General features: G+C 43.7%; 1 protein-coding gene and 1 long non-coding RNA gene across 2 annotated transcripts in view; one reads left to right on the plus strand and one right to left on the minus strand.

Moving 5' to 3' along the window:
• Positions 1-19,693, minus strand: part of L1CAM (L1 cell adhesion molecule) — a 324,282-nt gene that overhangs the window by 288,983 nt on the left and 15,606 nt on the right.
• Positions 14,735-19,444, plus strand: LOC115095580. The gene is made up of 3 exons (XR_003857821.1): positions 14,735-15,146; positions 15,374-15,497; positions 19,130-19,444. It is a non-coding gene; the product is annotated as an uncharacterized LOC115095580 (long non-coding RNA).

Raw genomic sequence — 19,693 nt, forward strand, 5'->3', positions numbered from 1 at the left:
AATCAAGAGGCCGTCAATAAAGAGTGGGTGACTCGCCAGAATGATGGCTACTGCCTGGAGACAATACCCTTATTAAATAAACATACACATGCTTACTGTGACTCCAACATCGCTCTAAGCTTCAACAGCAAGAGGAAATGTGGAAAAAAGGATTCACACTCACAAAGAGGGGAGTAGCTGGCTTGTTACGGCGGTTACTACCCCAAATCAAATAAACCTGATACTTCACTTTCAATGCATATACAGCATAGTTCTCTGCTTCAACGGCAGGGGAGAAGAAAAACTGATACTTCACACATCCAGCTGAGCTCTCTGCTTCAACGGCAGGAGAGAAGAAAAGAGGGTTCGCACTCACAAAGCGGGGAGTAGCTGGCTTGTTACGGCGGTTACTACCCCAAACCTAATGTGCCTGATACTTCACTTTCGATGCATATCCAGCATGGCTCTCTGCTTCAACAGCATGGGAGAAGAAAAACAACCAATAAGGGCTGTATAACATAGTCTGGGTAAAACAAATAAGCATGGGTGTAGCTTGCTTATTGCGGCGGCTACTACCCCTAACTAATCAAGCTAGATATTTCACTTGGATGCAGCTCCATCACTGCTCTCTACATTAAAGGTGGGGGTGGAAGGGAAATAGAACCAAGAGCTAAGAGAAACAGATAAGTATGAGAGAATAAAATATGTGTAAAGCTTGCTGGGCAGACTGGATGGGCCATTTGGTCTTCTTCTGCCGTCATTTCTATGTTTCTATGTTTCTATGTTTCCAACAGGACTGGATCTGTTTCTTTTCTGGAAACGAGTCCCAGCAAGTGTCCCTGTTGGGAATAGGTTCGGGTACAGGTTTCAAAGCAACAAAAAGATAGAAGCTGACTCTTCCCTTGAAGGCAGGTACCGGTCAGCAGCCCTTGTGGACCCACAAGTTCAGGCGTGGCTTTCGCAGAGCTGCACTCTGCCAGACTCCTCAAAAACACGAGTCAGAGAAGTTATGAAATGCTTAAAATGATCTGTGAGCTGGCTGCTTTGCTCCGACAGGGGAGGCAAGCCCATTCTAGGACCTTTCCCTGCTCCCATCATTGGGGTATGAATATGACCAATGGGGGCTGGGATCCTACTAGACCAATCCAGAAATAAGAGACAGAACGGCGCATGGACACCTAGATCCAATCCGGGAACAGGAGACAGAACAGCGCATGGACACCTAGATCCAATCAGAGGAACAGGATGGAACCTGGATGCAGATATACAGAGACAGAGGCAGAAGGGAGCTAGCTGAAGGACATTCAGCACTGTGGGGAGAGGTTTATTAACAGCCTTTTTAAATTATGCTGCCAATAGGCACGCAGTTAGGCCCTTTCAAAGGGGAATTTAGGTGCATAAATTCACTTTGATAACTATTAGACTAAATTAGCCAGCACGAGATTACACCTGCTATTATGTGCGCAGAAAACTTTTGAGCTAAATTCACATGCATATTTTTTAAAATACAAACGTATGCGCATTAAGTCCAAACGGCTCCCCAACTCTGCCCCCCCAGATTGCCTCTGTTCAACCCAGGTAAACATATGCGTGAATATGCAGTAAGAATGTAAGTTTACCCACACATCAGGCAGGTGATTTTGTCTCACCCACAGAGAGAAGATGATTTTGAAATGTATCCTTCCCCGTAGCAGACTGCTCATGTGGGCAACAGAGAGACCTAGGAACTTCAGAACACCAATCCAAGCGCTGCCAAGGCTGCCTGCTGTCACTTGGATTTTCAGGAGGTACTCATTCTGCCTGCACCGACCTGATGAAGGGAGCACAGGGCTCAAAAACTGGTTAACAAATATATTAAGTTAATCCAATACAAAGTTATCACCCTAACTTGTTTGTCCCCATATATCTAAGGTACTAAACTAAAGTATATTGTACTGCTGTATGTGCTCGCTTCCCTGGCTGTGAATAAAATCTAGGTCCGTTTTGCTTGTCAGGGAAAGTGCGGGGCTCTGCAGGGAAGATCCTGGGTGAGAGCATGAGTAGCTGAAGTTTGGTTTCTGTGATGGGTGCTTCCCTAGATGAAGGGGTGGGCTGGGGAGAAGATGACAAAGCGAGCCAACACATCTGTGTTCTGAAGGGCATTTTTTTATGCACATAAATCATACTTAATACATGGAAAACATGATTTGTGCACTCAAACCATGTTTTCTGCAAATAAAATGTGAATTATGCACATAAATCATGTTTTGTGTGCACTGAGCCTTTTTCTCGGTGCACATTTTTAAGCTTTCGATTCATTAGCATGCCGTTAGTTTACTGCATCAGAAGTTGGTTTTTTTTAATTAGCTCGTACGTTGGGAAGCTATGCATTGAATTTCAGCGCACAGTGTCCATGCTTAGTTTTTTGCATCCGCCTCAAAGTTAGGCAGTACACCCCTTTGAAAACTGACCCCCGCCTCCCCCACAGTTAATGAGCATTCACTTCTCTGGATAGATTGAGCTGTTAGAAGTGTCTCAAGAGGAGAGGATCATTCCAGAGAAGCTTCCTTTGATCTTGACCTGGATAAAGATCTGGTGCTGTATTTTCTTTAAAAAAAAAAAAATAGAGATTTATCCTTTTATGGTCAAACAGTAAAAGGTATTTCCTGATATTTCTAATACCTTCCAACTTAAAGTTTCTTCAGCTGTGTCAGCAGGTGACCTCGACTGTGTGAGGGGGGAGGGGCTTCTTTGTAAAGTTCCACTTATATATATCCAGACATCAGGATAATAGATTTGCATTGCTTTTTTTGTTTTTTTTTCAGCCCAACCAGCTAAATCTTTCTTAGTAATAAGCTGTCTGGTGGCCTTAGAGGGAATAATTTTCTTTATCCTGGCCTCATGAGTCTGAATTAAATAGCTAGACAACTGTGTAAGTTTAGATGAATTAACTTAAGGCTCAGTAAATGCACTATTATTTATCTTTTTCTTTTCCGCTCTCCTTGACAATTTATCTTTTTCTGGGATTCCCCCATATTAGTGGTCTTCAATTTCACACACCATGCAATTTAATTTATAACTTTTTCTTTTGTTTCTTCTTGTATCATGGAATATAGTGCGATGAGATTACATTACGGTGTGCATTTTGGTTGTTTTTGAATAGCTGATCAATAAAAAATAATGACCAAAGCATGCAGGTTGGCCCAGCTTAAGCTCGGTGAACCTGCCGATGCACAGGGAGGTGGCTGTTTTGTCTCAGGATAACAAGCCAGCAGAAAACAGGAAGGGAAAAGGGCGGTGGAACCAGGGAGAGACCCTCAATGGCCACAAGCTTAGCAAAGAGACCGAATGAGTCAGATTGAAAGTCTGGTAGCTGAAGCAGCTCAGGCCATAGACTTGTTTTCTGTAACCTTAAAGTCCTACCAGAGGGCCAGACTGTCAGAAATGTCTACCTGCTTGTTATGCCTGTTATGTTCATATTTATTTATTATTTATGTAAAAGCATTTATCACCTACCCTTCCTATGTTCAGAGTGGGGTACAATATGAACGTACATAAATCAAATGAATAAGATAAAACAGCATATTACGTAATTCTTCAATAAGGAGGAACAACATGGGAGTTGACTATCGAGACATAGGAGCCAGCAGAGTGGCCAATAGTCAGCTACATAGAACTCCAAGGGGGGATGCGTCGGGGGTGATATATTATCGCTTAGGTTTGGGAATGCTTTCTTGAAGAGAAAAGTTTTTAAGGCTTTTTTAAAGAATATTTTCTCGGAGGCATCTTATTTCCTTTGGTAGGCTGTTCCATAAGAGAGGACCTGCAGAAAAGAAAGCACGTTCTCTGGTTTCACCAAGGTGGGTAAACTTTGGAGATGGGACATCTAAAAGCATTAGGTTTGCCAACCTGAGGGGCCGGGTGAGAGAGTGGATTTTTGGTATCAAGGAGACTCAGGGGGAGTGTAAATTGTAAATGGTATGATCATGGCGAGCTTGTATTGTATATGTACAAGATTGGGAGCCAATGTAGTGATCTGAGGACAAGAGTGATATGTTCATGAATGAGCATTCTAGTTAAAAGTCTTGCTGATGAGTTTTGTATAATCTGAAGAGGTTGGGTTGTGTATAATGGTAGACCTGCTAAGAGAGAGTTACAAGAGTCTATAATGGAAAATAATAAAGATTGAAGGACTGACTGGAAATCTGAATGCTCAAGAAGGGGCTTGAGATGGCGGAGTAGACACAGTTTGTAGAAGAATGAGTTGGTAATGGTTCTTATATGGTCACACATAGAAAGAGAGGTGTCAATTTTGACTCCTAAATTGCATACAGTTTGGGAGATAGTGACGGAATGAGTATCGAGAACTTGTTGGATGTGTTTTCAACAGGAAAACACGATGAAACAATGATTTCTGTTTTAAGGGATGTTGAGAGCTAATTTATTGCTGTTATGCCTGTTATGTTAACATTAATATTGTTTTGTGAATTTTGTTTAAAGCAGTAACCAAAATTAAGCGTGGGTAATGAAACTCTTGTATACAAATCTTCTTGTAAGAAACAGCCCTCCTCCGGGTGGAGCTGGAGTCAACTCTCAACCAGTTAGCAAGTGCAGTAATTAGGTAATTTCTTGTTCTAGAGAAAAGTGATAACCTTGTGGAGTTGCTTGCATGTTTTATCTGAATGTTCTGACCTATTATCAAGAACCAAATGAAGGCCAACAGTTCCAGCTGGCAATAAAGTCAGTTGACCCTACAACAAGCTTTGCAGGAAAAGCCTCTCTTGCTCAAACTGTATAGGCAGTGGACACCGCCCAGATCAATCTCTTGTTCTTAGCATTAGCCTTGTTGAAGATCATCTTGGGGATGACCTGAACAGCTTCTTAACAAATGTGGGAGAACTACCCACATGACGTGCAGGGTAGAGGAAACCTGGACTCCCGTGTATTTTAAGGGAAACATTGTTAATGATGTTACATTATTGGCAGAATTTCTGGTAGCCCAGGAAAGAGCTCTCCTAATCCCTGTGAAACTGAAAGGAAAAAGGTTATGTGACTTTATAGATGCAGGGAGAATGAACAGCTAGTCTGGAGAGAGTTGATGAAGAAGTCGGACATAGATAGTGAATGGGAAGTGACCTTCTCCATCATACCTCACCAACAAGCTCATTCTCACTATTACTAGAGGGAATGCCAAAGTAGATGCCGGGGTGTTACCCTGCCTGCTTCATTCTATCATATAGGGAAAGACTTTTCTGGTTTTGAAGCTCTCCTACAGTTGCACAGTCTGAACCCTGACCTGACTCCAGCTGAAGGGGGCACAGGCAAGTTCCAGTTTGAAGACCTAGACCTTTTTGTATAGTACTCACAGTCCTAGTAATCTATGAGTCAGCACTGTCAGGAGAAGAAGCAACTTACTTGAACTGTGGTCACCACAATTACAGAAGGTCACAATAGGGATGAGGAAAACACCGCACAACTAGCCAGGTAGTAGGGCAAAGGGGGGTCCAAGACCTCAGCAAGTGGGTTATCAAGGGAGACAATGAATCCTTAAACAACACTGACAAGACGACAATACCCTTAAAAAGGCTTTGGAGAGAGTGCAGAGGATTGATGGCCAATCCTGAGAAGAGAGTTCTTCTGATCTGAGAATGCCCTTCATCTCCCCCCAAAACAAGATACTGCATAAAGTAACAAAATTAAATCCGGAGGGGAAAACATGTGTGCAGTTGCTCATTCCTTGTCCATACTGGAAACAAATGTTAAGATTCACTCATAGTCATCTGCTAAACAACCACTTAGGTACTAACAAAACTCAAGGAACAATCTTGCCTAGATACTATTGGCCCAGAATTTATAAACAGGTAGAATTCTGTCAGTCTTGTTCCGCTTGCTATTTGATGTATCAGTGGAAGTCTCCTGTTTCTCCCTTAATCCCCTTATCACTGATAAAATCCCATCTGGTATCAACATTTGTTAATCAAGAGAGAAGTAAGTCACTCTGGCTGACTAACTGAAGTTAGACTGTTTGTATTTCCCAACCCTCACACCCCTCACCCACCCACCCCTAGCTCATCCCTTAATTTATAGGCAGGTGCCACTTTCACAAAAAAAAAACCAAAAAAAAAAACATCAACATCTGGTAGGCCACTACCAGACATATATTTAATTCACTAATACATTTAAAGGACGTTAGACACATTCCTACTCCCATAGCATCCTAAAACTTAACTAGGAACTGATCAAAATTGAGATGAAGGCAGCAGTCCAGCAGCAAGAGGGGGGCTTCCCAGTCTTTTGCATCGAGTGTCATCTGAATTTACTGCCCCTCTGCCATCTGCTCACAAACCTAAAATTAACACACTACCTCTATGCAGATGATGTTCAGATATTGATCCCCCATAAAAGAATCCCTACAAAAAACGCTTGACTACTGGGAAAATTGCCTGAAGCCAATAAAAAGCCTCCTCTCCAGCCTGAACCTGGTTCTCAACGCATTCAAGACGGAAATCCTTCTTATCTCCCCTGAACACTCGACCAACACCGATATTACAGCTCTTGATCCACAGATTTCTCAAACAAGAGATTTAGGAGTTATACTAGACAATCATCTGAATTTAAAGAAATCAATTAATAATATCACCAAGGACTGTTTCTATAAGCTTCAAGTTCTAAAAAGAATCAAACCCCTTCTCCACTTCCAGGATTTCAGAACCATTCTTCAATCTACGTTATTCTCGAAAACTGACTACTGTAATGCTTTACTCCTGGGGCTCCCCATCTCAGCCACAAAACCTCTACAAATGCTCCAGAACGCAGCAGCCAGAATCTTAACCAACACCAACAGACGTGCTCACATCACCCCCATCCTCCAAAACCTACACTGGCTGCCAATAAAATACAGAATTCTACATAAAGCACTCACTATAATCCACAAAACCATCCACAAACAGCTCACACTAGACCTTCAGACCCCTTTCAAACACCGCTCTTCGGAAAGACCCATCAGAGAAGCATATAAAGGAACCCTTCAAGTCCCACCTGCTAAATCCACCCGTCTAACATCCACCAAAGAACGTTCCTTCTCCACAGCAGGCCCAGTCATTTGGAACAGACTACCGACTGACCTAAGACTGGAATCCTGTCTTCTCACCTTTCGAAGAAAACTTAAGACGTGGCTTTTCCTCCAAGCCTTCCCCTAACTCAAAAATGTCACGTCAGACTCAGCCCAAGGAACGGATATTTACTAATCTCTGAACCCGTCATATATTATTTATATGTAGTTAATTCCTCTCTGTCTACTTCCTGGCTTCCTTAGCCCCCAAGTTCAATCCCCTTGTTATATGTAACTTTGCTTATTTCGACCTTCTTGTTTGGTTACACTTGTTAATCCCCCAAGTTCCATGTAAACCGGCCTGATATGAATCCCATTCATGAAGTCCGGTATAGAAATATATTAAATAAATAAAATAAATGTATGATTTTTTACCCACCAGTGAGAAGTTGTACATGTGCATGCGATGCAAAGAGCTCCTGGCTCTCAGACAACGAGTCTGATCTCTGGAGGCTAGAGTGGCAGACCTGGAGGAGCTGAGGCAGACAGAGAGGTATATAGATGAGACCTTCAGGGACATAGTAGCCAAGTCCCAACTTCAGACTGGCAGCCCTGGTGCTGCCTTGGAGGAAGAAGGTCTCATGATGGGAGAGCATCAACCGGGTGCAGCAGGAAAGGATCCTGCAGTGAGGACCTGCTCTCCAGGTGATGCATTGTCCTTTCGCACTGAGGATATCTCCCCAAGGCCTACTGCCCAGGAGGGAAGGGTTAGGTCGTCCGTCATAGTTGGTGATTCGATTATTAGGAATGGAGATAGCTGGGTGGCTGGTGGGTGTGAGGATTGCCTGGTAACATGCCTACCTGGTGCGAAGGTGGCGGACCTCATGCGTCACCTAGATAGGATTTTAGACAGTGCTGGGGAGGAGCCAGTTGTCGTGGTACATGTGGGCACCAATGACATAGGAAAATGTGGGAGGGAGGTTCTGGAAGCCAAATTTAGGCTCTTAGGTAGAAAGCTTAAATCCAGAACCTCCAGGGTAGCATTCTCTGAAATGCTCCCTGTTCCACGCGCAGGTCCCCAGAGGCAGGCAGAGCTCCAGAGTCTCAATGCGTGGATGAGACGATGGTGCAAGGAAGAGGGATTCAGATTTGTTAGGAACTGGGGAACCTTTTGGGGAAGGGGGAGTCTCTTCCGAAGGGATGGGCTCCACCTTAACCAGGGTGGAACCAGACTTCTGGCGCTAACCTTTAAAAAGGAGATAGAACAGCTTTTAAACTAGAACAAAGGGGAAAGCCGACAGTCGCTCAACAGCGCATGGTTCGGAGAGAGGTATCTTCAAAGGATACTAATGATGCGTTAGAATTAGGGCATCCCGACAGTGAGGTTCCAATAATACCTGCTATTAGGTTCACTTAGAGAATAGCCACTGCCATTAGCAATGGTTACATGGAATAGACTTAGTTTTTGGGTACTTGCCAGGTTCTTATGGCCTGGATTGGCCACTGTTGGAAACAGGATGCTGGGCTTGATGGACCCTTGGTCTGACCCAGTATGGCATTTTCTTATGTTCTTATGTTCTAATAAGAAAAGTAGTCCAAGTGCCTGTAACTGAAAACTCACCTGAGCTAAAAAATTCTAACTTATCCCTATCAATTAAAAAGCAGAATGAAAATACAAACAAAAAACAAACTTTGAAATGTTTGTATGCTAATGCCAGAAGTCTAAGAAGTAAGATGGGAGAATTAGAATGTATAGCAGTAAATGATGACATAGACTTAATTGGCATCTCAGAGACATGGTGGAAAGAGGATATCCAATGGGACAGTGCTATATTGGGGTACAAATTATAACGCAATGACAGAGAGGAGCACCCGGGAGGAGGTGTGGCGCTTTATGTCCGGGATGGCATAGAGTCCAACAGGATAAACATCCTGCATGAGACTAAATCCAAAATTGAATCTTTATGGGCAGAAATCCCTTGTGTGTTGGGGAAGACTACAGTGATAGGGGTATACTACCGTCCACCTGGTCAAGATGGTGAGATGGACAGTGAAATGCTAAGGGAAATTAGGGAAGCTAACCAAATTGGTAGTGCAGTAATAATGGGAGACTTCAATTACCCCAATATTGACTGGGTAAATGTATCATCGGGACACGCTAGAGAGATAATGTTCCTGGATGGAATAAATGATAGCTTTATGGAGCAATTGGTTCAGGAACCGACAAGAGAGGGAGCAATTTTAGATCTAATTCTCAGTGGAGCACAGGACTTGGTGAGAGAGGTAACGGTGGTGGGGCCGCTTGGCAATAGTGATCATAATATGATCAAATTTGATTTAATGACTGGAAGAGGAACAGTGTGCAAATCCACGGCTCTCGTGCTAAACTTTCAAAAGGGAAACTTTGATAAAATGAGAAAAATTGTTAGAAAAAACTGAAAGGAGAAGCTACAAAAGTAAAAAAAAGTCCAAGAGGCGTGGTCATTGTTAAAAATTACCATTCTAGAAGCACAGTCCAGATGTATTCCACACATTAAGAAAGGTGGAAAGAAGGCAAAACGATTACCTGCATGGTTAAAAGGGGAGGTGAAAGAAGCTATTTTAGCCAAAAGATCTTCATTCAAAAATTGGAAGAAAGATCCAACAGAAGAAAATAGGATAAAGCATAAACGTTGGCAAGTTAAATGTAAGACATTGATAAGACAGGCTAAGCGAGAATTTGAAAAGAAGTTGGCCGTAGAGGCAAAAACTCACAGTAAAAACTTTTTAAAATATATCCGAAGCAGAAAGCCTGTGAGGGAGTCAGTTGGACCGTTAGATGATCGAGGGGTTAAAGGGGCATTTAGAGAAGATAAGGCCATCGCGGAAAGATTAAATGATTTCTTTGCTTCAGTGTTTACTGAAGAGGATGTTGGGGAGGTACCCATGAAGGAGAAGGTTTTCATGGGTAATGATTCAGATGGACTGAATCAAATCACGGTAAACCTAGAAGATGTGGTAGACCTGATTGACAAACTGAAGAGTAGTAAATCACCTGAACTGGATGGGATACACCCCAGAGTTCTGAAGGAACTAAAAAATGAAATTTCAGACCTATTAGTAAAAATTTGTAACCTAGCATTAAAATCATCCATTGTACCCGAAAGACTGGAGGATAGCAAATGTAACCCCAATATTTAAAAAGGGCTCCAGGGGCGATCCAGGAAACTACAGACCAGTTAGCCTGACTTCAGTGCCAGGAAAAATAATGGAAAGTGTTCTAAACATCAAAATCACAGAACATATAGAAAGACATGGTTTAATGGAACAAAATCAACATGGCTTTACCCAAGGCAAGTCTTGTCTCACAAATCTGCTTCACTTTTTTGAAGGAGTTAATAAACATGTGGATAAAGGTGAACCAGTAGATGTAGTATACTTGGATTTTCAGAATGTGTTTGACAAAGTTCCTCATGAGAGGCTTCTAGGAAAAGTAAAAAGTCATGGGATAGGTGGCGATGTCCTTTCGTGGATTGCAAACTGGCTAAAAGACAGGAAACAGAGAGTAGGATTAAATGGACAATTTTCTCAGTGGAAGGGAGTGGACAGTGGAGTGCCTCAGGGATCTGTATTGGGACCCTTACTTTTCAATCTATACTAATAAACGAAGCTTGACCGACGTGCCGCAAATGCGCAGTAGAGAGCAGATCTACTGCGCATGCGCGCACATCGGCCAGAGCGCAGCGTGTCAGGAAAAAAAATGGCGCCTGCTCCTTAGGAGCAGGAGCGGCAGCGAGCAGGACCGGCGGCGGTGGCGGCGACGACGAGCAGTAGCCGCGGCGGCGACGCGCGCGCGCGAGAGGCAGGGAGGAGCAATAGTGGCGGCGACGCGTGCGCGTACGAGAGAGAGAGGCAGGGAGGAGCAGTAGCGGCGGCAGCGTGCGAGAGGCAGGGAGGAGCAGTAACGGCGGCGGCGCGCGCGCGGGAGGGACACCCCCTGTCTGCCGATTGTGGAATGAGCTGGGAGGAGAGTGAGCTGAGGGGGAGGTGGGAGAGAGTGAGGTGGGAGGGGAGGGGGAGAGAGTGGGAGGGAGGGGGGGAGAGTGAGGTGGGAGGGAGGGGGGGGAGAGTGAGGTGGGGAGGGAGGGAGTGAGGTGGGGAGAGAGGGAGGAGGGAGGGAGGAGAGAGAGAGGGAGGTTGGTGGGAGGGAAGAGAGGAGGGGAGGTGGGGGGAGGTTGAGGAGGGAGGGAGGGAGGGAAGTGAGAGAGGGGAGGTGTGGGGGGAGGTGAGAGAGAGAGAGAGAGGTGGGGGGAGGGTACGGTGGAAAGGAAAAGGACCAAAAAAAATTTTAATGTAGCCCGTGGTTACGGGCTTAACGGCTTGTATATTTATAACTGATCTGGAAGAAATACGACGAGTGAGATAATCAAATTTGCAGATGACACAAATTGTTCCGAGTAGTTAAATCACAAGAAGATTGTGATAAATTGCAGGAAGACCTTGTGAGACTGGAAAATTGGGCATCCAAATGGCAGATGAAATTTAATGTGGATAAGTGCAAGGGTGATGCATATAGGGAAAAATAACCCATGCTATAATTACCCAATGTTGGGTTCCATATTAGGTGCTACAACCCAAGAAAGAGATCTAGGCATCATAGTGGATAACACATTGAAATCGTCGGTTCAGTGTGCTGCGGCAGTCAAAAAAGCAAACAGAATGTTGAGAATTATTAGAAAGGGAATGTTGAACAAAACGGAAAATGTCATAATGCCTCTGTATCGCTCCATGGTGAGACCGCAACTTGAATACTGTGTACAATTCTGGTCGCCACATCTCAAAAAAGGTATAATTGCAATGTAGAAGGTACAGAGAAGGGCTACCAAAATGATAAGGGGAATGGAACAGCTCCCCTATGAGGAAAGACTAAAGAGGTTAGGACTTTTCAGCTTGGAGAAGAGACGGCTGAGGGGAGACATGATAGATGTGTTTAAAATCATGAGAGGTCTAGAATGGGTAGATGTGAATAGGTTATTTACTCTTTCGGATAATAGAAAGACTAGGGGGCACTCCATGAAGTTAGCATGGGGCACATTTAAAACTAATCGGAGAAAGTTCTTTTTTACTCAACGCACAATTAAATTCTGGAATTTGTTGCCAGAGGATGTGGTTAGTGCAGTTAGTATAGCTGTGTCCATTACCTGCTATTAAGTTCACTTAGAGAATAGCCACTGCCATTAGCAACGGTAACATGGAATAGACTTAGTTTTGGGGTACTTGCCAGGTTCTTATGGCCTGGATTGGCCACTGTTGGATACAGGATGCTGGGCTTGATGGACCCTTGGTCTGACCCAGTATGGCATGTTCTTATGTTCTTATGAGAGGACTGGCTTGGGCAATGGGAGCTCTGGAAAAGTCAGCTACTTCATCTTAGTATTCTTGGACTATGCCACTCACTATCCCAAGGCCATAGTGCTCCATAATATGTAAATAACAGTGATAGCGAGTGCTCTAAAGGAATATGTTTACAGGTAGGCCAACTCAAAAAAAGTCCTCACGGTGCAAGAGACACATGAAACAAGACTGTACCATGCTAGGAGTTACCACATTTAGAACATCTGTGTATCAATAGTCTTGTGGAGCTCTTCAACAAAACTAGAAACAAATGCTTCTTAAAGCAGAAGCCACTGATGGGAAGGACTAGGATCATCTGTTACCATATCTCCTTTTCACTATCTGGGAAGTACCACAGATTTGAATGAAAATTCCACCATTTGGACTTTTCATATGGAAGATGGCCTCAAGAAATCTGGGACATTGCCCATCAGATTTGGGAGGAACAGCTGGACTCTGGAAGAAACAATGTGAATTATTGTGAATGCAGGAGCACTTCAGCAAAGTTGGATAGTCTGTCAAGGAACACTTAGAGCAAGCCCAAATAGCTTTTTTATAATGATACTACTGCTCTCTGAACCTTCAAGGCCAAAGTCTGGGTTCTTGTTCTCCTTCCCTCTTCAGAGAGCAAGCTTCTGGCCAAGTGGCAAGGACCCTATGGATTAGTGCCAAAACCAGGACCTATGATTTACTAAATTGCCTGACCTGATAAAAGAAAGAAGATATAGACCCTCCATGTGAATCTCCTAAAGCAATGGGTTGAGAGGATGTCTAATTTGGTTCTGTGCAAAGACTCCAAGGAGGTTTGCAGAGCTGAATTCCACAAACAATCTGAAGCTTACAGTGTTGCAATTGGGACACGACTAACAAAAACACAAAAAGGAGATCTGATCTGAATGGTTCAATGGTATTAAGATGTCTTCTCTGAAATCCCAGGTTAGACCCATGTCCTTAAACATCACAGATATCAGCAAGTAGTCAACGGCCTTACAAAATTCCCAATATCTGTCAAGAGACTATCTCACAAGAAGTCAGCAAGATGATACAACAAGGAGTGATAAAGGAATCTACTAGTGCCAGTTCACCTGTGATCCTAGCCCCAAAACTAGATGGTACGATTAGGTTTTGCATCGACTTCAGAAATGCTATGTCCCAGTTGGACGCTTACCTAATGCCTAAAACTGATGAGCTGAATGAGAGATTGAGGAAGACCAAATTCCTGTTTACCTTAGACCTGACAAAAGGCTGCCAATAATGCTGATGGCCAAGGAAAAGACTGCTTTTGTAATACCAGAGGGTCTCTTCTGATTCACATTCCTTCCTTTGGTCTACACAGAGCTGAGGCCATTTTTCAACAGCTCGTGGATCAGCTGCTAGAAGCTGACAGGTGTTTTGCAGCTGCTTACTTCCATGTGGTATTTAGAAATCATTGGCTTACTCAAACCACCTGGAAGCCATACTGATGATCCTGAGGCTAAGCAGCCATGACTGCAACTCCAATGGGATATGACCTGGGAAAAAGCCGAGTCCAGCCACTGGGGGGGGGGGGGGGGGAATAAAGTTATAATGAAGTTAACATTTCCCCTAAATGAAAACAAGTAAAATTCTTCCTCACCTTGATTAGTTACTACAGAAGATAAATATCTAACTTTGCCACAGTAACAGGACTGTTCACTAGGTTATTGAGGAAGCTAGCTGTGTGCAAAGTCCAAAGAACAAAAGGAGTAGATTAGGCTATCCAGAGGTTCAAAACAAATGATTTGCTTGGAACAAATTCTAAGCAGCCTTGATTTTAGAAAGAACCCTTCTCTATATAAAGAGACACCCCTGATGTCAGCTTGGGGGGCAGTACTAGTTGAAAAAGAAAAGAGAATGGGAACACCCAGTCGCATATACATGTCAAAAGCTTCTACCCAGAGAAATACAAATGTTTGGCTGTTGAAAAAGAAATAATGGTCATAAAATAAACTTCAGATATTATTTACTGGGTCATCAATTCACCCTTATAATGGACCATAAGCCCCTCAAGTGGCTATGCAAAACCAAGGAATCAAACACACATAATAGTGAAATGGTTCCTCATCCTACAGCCCTTTTTTTCCTTCTGAGCAGAGCACAGGCTAGATCAAGAAAACACCAACGCAGAATTCATTTCTCAAGACATACCTCAGGGTGAGGCAAGTGCTCCCCAGCTTAGCATGACATTGAGGGTGAAGGTACGTAGACGACAATAGGAGATGGGGAACTGCTGCAACTTAAAGTACCACTAGAGGACCTAAGATGGTCTAGCTTAAAATTCAGACAGAAACCCGCAGACTCAAAGGGAGACGGCTGTTTTGTTTCAGGATAACAACAAGCCAGCAGAAAAACAGGAAGGAGGAAGAAAAAAGTGGAGCCAGAAAGAGATTGCTTGAGGCTGCAGAGGAGGCAGAGAGATTGAGTAAGCCAGATTCAAAGCCCGAGGCCAATATAAAAGAAACTAAAGCTCAGATCAGAGCAACTAAAGGGCACAGGCTTGAATTCTTTAACCCTAAAGTACTGCCCGGGGGAAGGACTGTTAGAAACATTGGCCTGCTGAGGGAACGTCTTGTTTCGTAGTTGTATTGTTTTGGGAGTTTGTTTAAAGGGGCAGCTGGAATTAAACCTGGGAAAAGAAGCATTTCTTCTGTATGTACACAACTATCTTGTCACAAGAAACAACTCTTCCCTGAGAGCTGCAGATGCCAACTTTCAACCGGTTCACAAGGGCTCTACTGGATCTAAGGTGCGTTCCTTGCTGGTGCTGCACTGGTGGAAGCTTTGCTGTGGCTCTGGTCCACTGGTAACCTCTATATAGGATGTTTCTGGGTCTCGGGTGTGTGTTCTTGTATTGTTGCAGTATAGGCGGAGGTTCTGCTGTGGTTCTCTTTTACGTGAGGAGAAATTCTGCTGCTGTTCTTGTTGCTCCATGCCCATTTCTTTCCTTTTCTCTCTTCCTTCCTCTGTCTCTAGGTAAACCCCATTTTAGAGTCATAAATCTGCGCCACCGTGGCCTGAGATTTCAGGAGAAGATCTGTTGAGGGACACAAGAGAAAGCGGAAGGTCCAGCCCTCACTAGAGAGCCCAGTCACAAAGGGTGAGTTATTTAGTAGACGTGGTGCATTGGGTATTTATGTTCTTGGTGGTCAGCGTCCCTGAAGGTCAGGGAACAGATGCCACACTACAGGTGGGAGCTGCAACCTCCTCTCGTGGCCACCAGAGGGCGATGCAAGGCTTCCATTAAATCTATGCAAATGTGCATGTGCATATACTGGGCACATGGCAATAGACACAAAAAGGGGGGTGTACTAGCACAAGTTTGAAACATGCAAGCAGTTGTGCCAACCAGTGAGGCTTCAGCCCTGGCTACTGTCCATTCGCACATCTTTCACATACATTCAGAATTCAATCAGCTTTTTAAAAAAAAAAATCTATCTAAAGTGGAGAGTATAACAAAGCATATTTACTTATCTCAGCCAGCATGCTGGCCGGCCATTTATGATCCAGGCTTGAGGTCAATAAATGTGCTGTGTTATACTCTCTCCACTTCAGAAATATTTAAAAAAAAAAGATGGTGCTACTGCTCACAAGTTTCAAACTTTGTGGTAATTCATCTCCTTCTGTGTGTCCATTAAATCTGTGGTCAGTGAAAGAAAACAGTGGGAGCTTAACTAGTAGAGGCTATTCCTAAAGGACCATTGATGAGAGCTGGCTGGAAAGGGAAGAAGGAGAGAGCCTGCACACAATGGTTCTCTGATGAGATCCAGATGGTAAGATGTAGGAAGAGGAGCAATGCAAGACGCCTCCCTGATGGAAGCTGGATGGAAAAGAGAGCACACTAAACAGAAAATGAAAATAATATATCTATAATTCCTCCGTGATTGCTTCCCTTTCAGTGTGGCTGGTTATTAAAAAATCATATATTAAACACTGCCTGTACAGAGAGCCACACACAGCCCAGAGCCTGGGGCTATTCTACAGCTCATAAACATTACAAGACCTTCCTGTCACTTTCTGCTCATTACAATGTAACTGTACTACAGCCCTGACAATGAAGCCATGCCTATTACACACATACATGAAGCCAAAGACACAGTCGCACAGCGGCCCAACACACACAGCTGCTAAAGACATCACTGTGCATGTGTGGGTCACAGATGCACAGTGACCCACACATGCACCACAAATGAAGACACATACCAAAGGTATACACATATAGCAGATACACAACTCAGAAACCCATACACACGCACACACACACACATACACCCCAGCCCACACCCAAACACACACATGCATCATGGACACAGAATTGTGTCCCTTCATACAGAAAGAAATATATAAATATCTCCCTCCCTTCCTCCATGCCATTTGAAATCTGTTTCACTTCAGACCCCCTTTCCAATTCAAGCTGTCATAGCTTAGCATAGCAGAAGTGACAGCACACACGCTGGAAATACTACACCCTTGTCAGATCTTAACACAGCAGCAGTGAGAGTACCAGCGCTGGAAATACTACACTCCCAGATATTGACAAACACATTACGGCAGGAGCTCAAGTCCCTCGAGAGACACTCATCAGCTTCTCCACAAGGAGACCGGCTAGTGTGGCCGGTCACTGTTAATAGTCAGAGACCAGGGGAGGTGGGAAGAGACACAGGAAGGAAATGCATTTTTAACTCTGCTGTGACTGAACAGTGCTGTGTACACTGCCTGTGCTTTGCAAATAATGAACACTGCTTTGTGACCATACAGTTCTGTCTACACCGACAGAGCCCTATAAATAATAATCACTATGTCTGTACAGTGCTGTGCATGCTGACAGAGCTTTATAAACAATAACCACTGCTCTGACTGTACAGGGCTGTGTACACTGATGGCACTTTATAAATAATAATCACTGCTCTGTAACTCTACAGTGCTGTGTGCATGATGGTGGAGTAGGTTGTGTACCTGCCTAGCTCCGGATCCCCACCTCCCACTTTCTTTGTTTATTCGCGATTCCAGTACCAAGTCTTCTTCTCATTTATAGAGGGCTTACCTCTTATTCTAGCATGTGCCGAACACATTTGTTTACGAGCCTGCAAGTCACTTTTTATGGCGTCAAAACCTCATAAAAATTTAAATTTCCAAAAAAAACCTCAACACCACGAGAGGGAGAAACTAAAAGCAGTAGGACCCAAAATGGTGACCCCTCTGTCCCCGGTCACGATGGAGGCCAGAGGTGCGGAGGTGGCGGCGGCAGTCATAGCCGCCCTGGAATCTAAATTCGGTAAAGTATTTGGTAAATTCGACAAAGTCTTTTCCCTTCTGGCGGAAGCAGGTAAACAAATGCAGGAAGTGCAAGCCAGTGTGTCCAACGCGGAGGACCGTGTACGGGCCCTGGAAGCAGAAGCTGATCGGGACTCACACCTCTGATCTAAAAAAAAAAAAAAAAAATGTGCGCCTGATGTGCACATTTTAACGTTCAAAAATTAGCGCCAGCCCAGAGCTGGTGTTAAGTTTTGGGGCACCCCAAGCCATGCTCAGAAGAGCAAAAAATACAGTTTTTTGTGGTTCTTCCTACTTAATATTGTTGCGATACCAAGCAGGTGGAACTACAGAAAGCTGCAATAACAAACAAAAAAAAAACTTGACAGCGGTCAGATTAGGAAAAGGGAAGCTCAATTTATGAGCATCCACTTTCCTAACCCGTGCTGTACATGGGTTAGGAAAACTGAGCATCCGTTTTCCTTACCTGCACACAGCCACTTCTCCTGGGCACTCGATGGCATGGACGTGGTAGGTACACGCAAATTATCCATTGCACATCCCTTTTAGTGCACCAGCTCATTAGATTATTAGATCAATCGCCCAAGAAATGGGATGTGTGCCTGGTTGCTCCCCAAGAGCTGCACTATGTTTTACATAGATCGCATTTAAGTTTGCCTCCCCATCTTCAGCGAAGTGTTCTTATAGTCCCAATAATAAAATGTGGCATTGGTACTGTAGGCTTACCAAAGTTGATTACCGTGTTATCTTTTTTGCCCATCCCTGGGAATGCTGAATTTAGCCCAGGTTCTCACTCTCGACCCTTTCAGGATTGGGTGCATAGAGGGATACAAATTATAAAGCATGTCTTTATTGAAGAGGGTTTGATTTTGCCCTGTGCTGAACTTTGCTCCAAATTTGACATTTCCCCAAGACAGGGGTTCTTTTACTTTCAATTGTGTCATTACCTCAGATCTCTAGATCTTGCCGCCTTGAGAGGCAACCAAAGAGTAATTCAATTAGAATTGTTTGTTGTGGCCGATCCTGATCGCAAGTCCATTTCCTTTTGGTATAATATGTTAAGGAACCCCCATTTGGAGCCTGGTTATGAGAAGGTGACATTGAGTTGGAACAGGGAATTAGACATAGGAATAACAGGGGACTTCCTCTCCAGCTGTCTTTCTAAGGCTTGTAGTATCACTATTAATGTACCACTGAGAGAAATGCAGTTCATATTCTTACTTAGGGTGTTTTATTCCCAAACCCAAGCGTTTAAATGTAACCTAGTACCTTTGGGAATCTGTCTGAAATGTCACCATATGTTGGGATCATTGGGGCACATTTTCTCGGAGGGTGAACATATCCAAGTTTACTGGAGGGATATACAGAAATTGCAGTTTGATGTCACGGGTGTGGTGCTAGCCTTTGATGTTAAAGTGTTATTGTTTGATGATTTACATACCTATACTTTTCCCTCAGCTTACGTAAAATTGTGGTGCAGAAAGGTACTCCTGTTGGCTAAAAAATGTATCTTACAAAAATGGACAACAGGAGACTTCCCTACTATTGGACAATTGAAGAATATGCTCTTCCAAACTTGTCACCTGGAGAAATACGTCAAGGAAATGGAGCTACAGAAAAAACACCGATCTTTCCTGAAAATATGGGCTTTATACTTGCAATATCTATCTCCCAGGGCGAGGAGTTTGATCTTGAACGATCTTACTTCGTAACCGTTCATGGACAATGTTTGTCACCAAGGACATTGTATTTTATTACCATCTTCTGATCAGAATTGTGAGGGGAAACGGAATGGAAGGGGGAGTCAGGGGGGGGGGGGGCGGTAGAGGGCTTTACTTGCTTGTATTCTGTGAAACAGCCACTATTTATCCACAAAACCTATAATGAGAACACTACATATTGCTTCCCGGCTACGTCGGGAGTAAAACTAATCGGCCAAGTAGACCTGTTTCTTCAAAGATCATTCTAACATGTAATGCAAAGTTTCTTTACACTTATATTGAAAAGCTTATTTTACACTAA

Source organism: Rhinatrema bivittatum, chromosome 1 (genome assembly GCF_901001135.1).
Source record: "Rhinatrema bivittatum chromosome 1, aRhiBiv1.1, whole genome shotgun sequence".
In the NCBI taxonomy this organism is placed as follows: Eukaryota; Metazoa; Chordata; class Amphibia; order Gymnophiona; family Rhinatrematidae; genus Rhinatrema; species Rhinatrema bivittatum.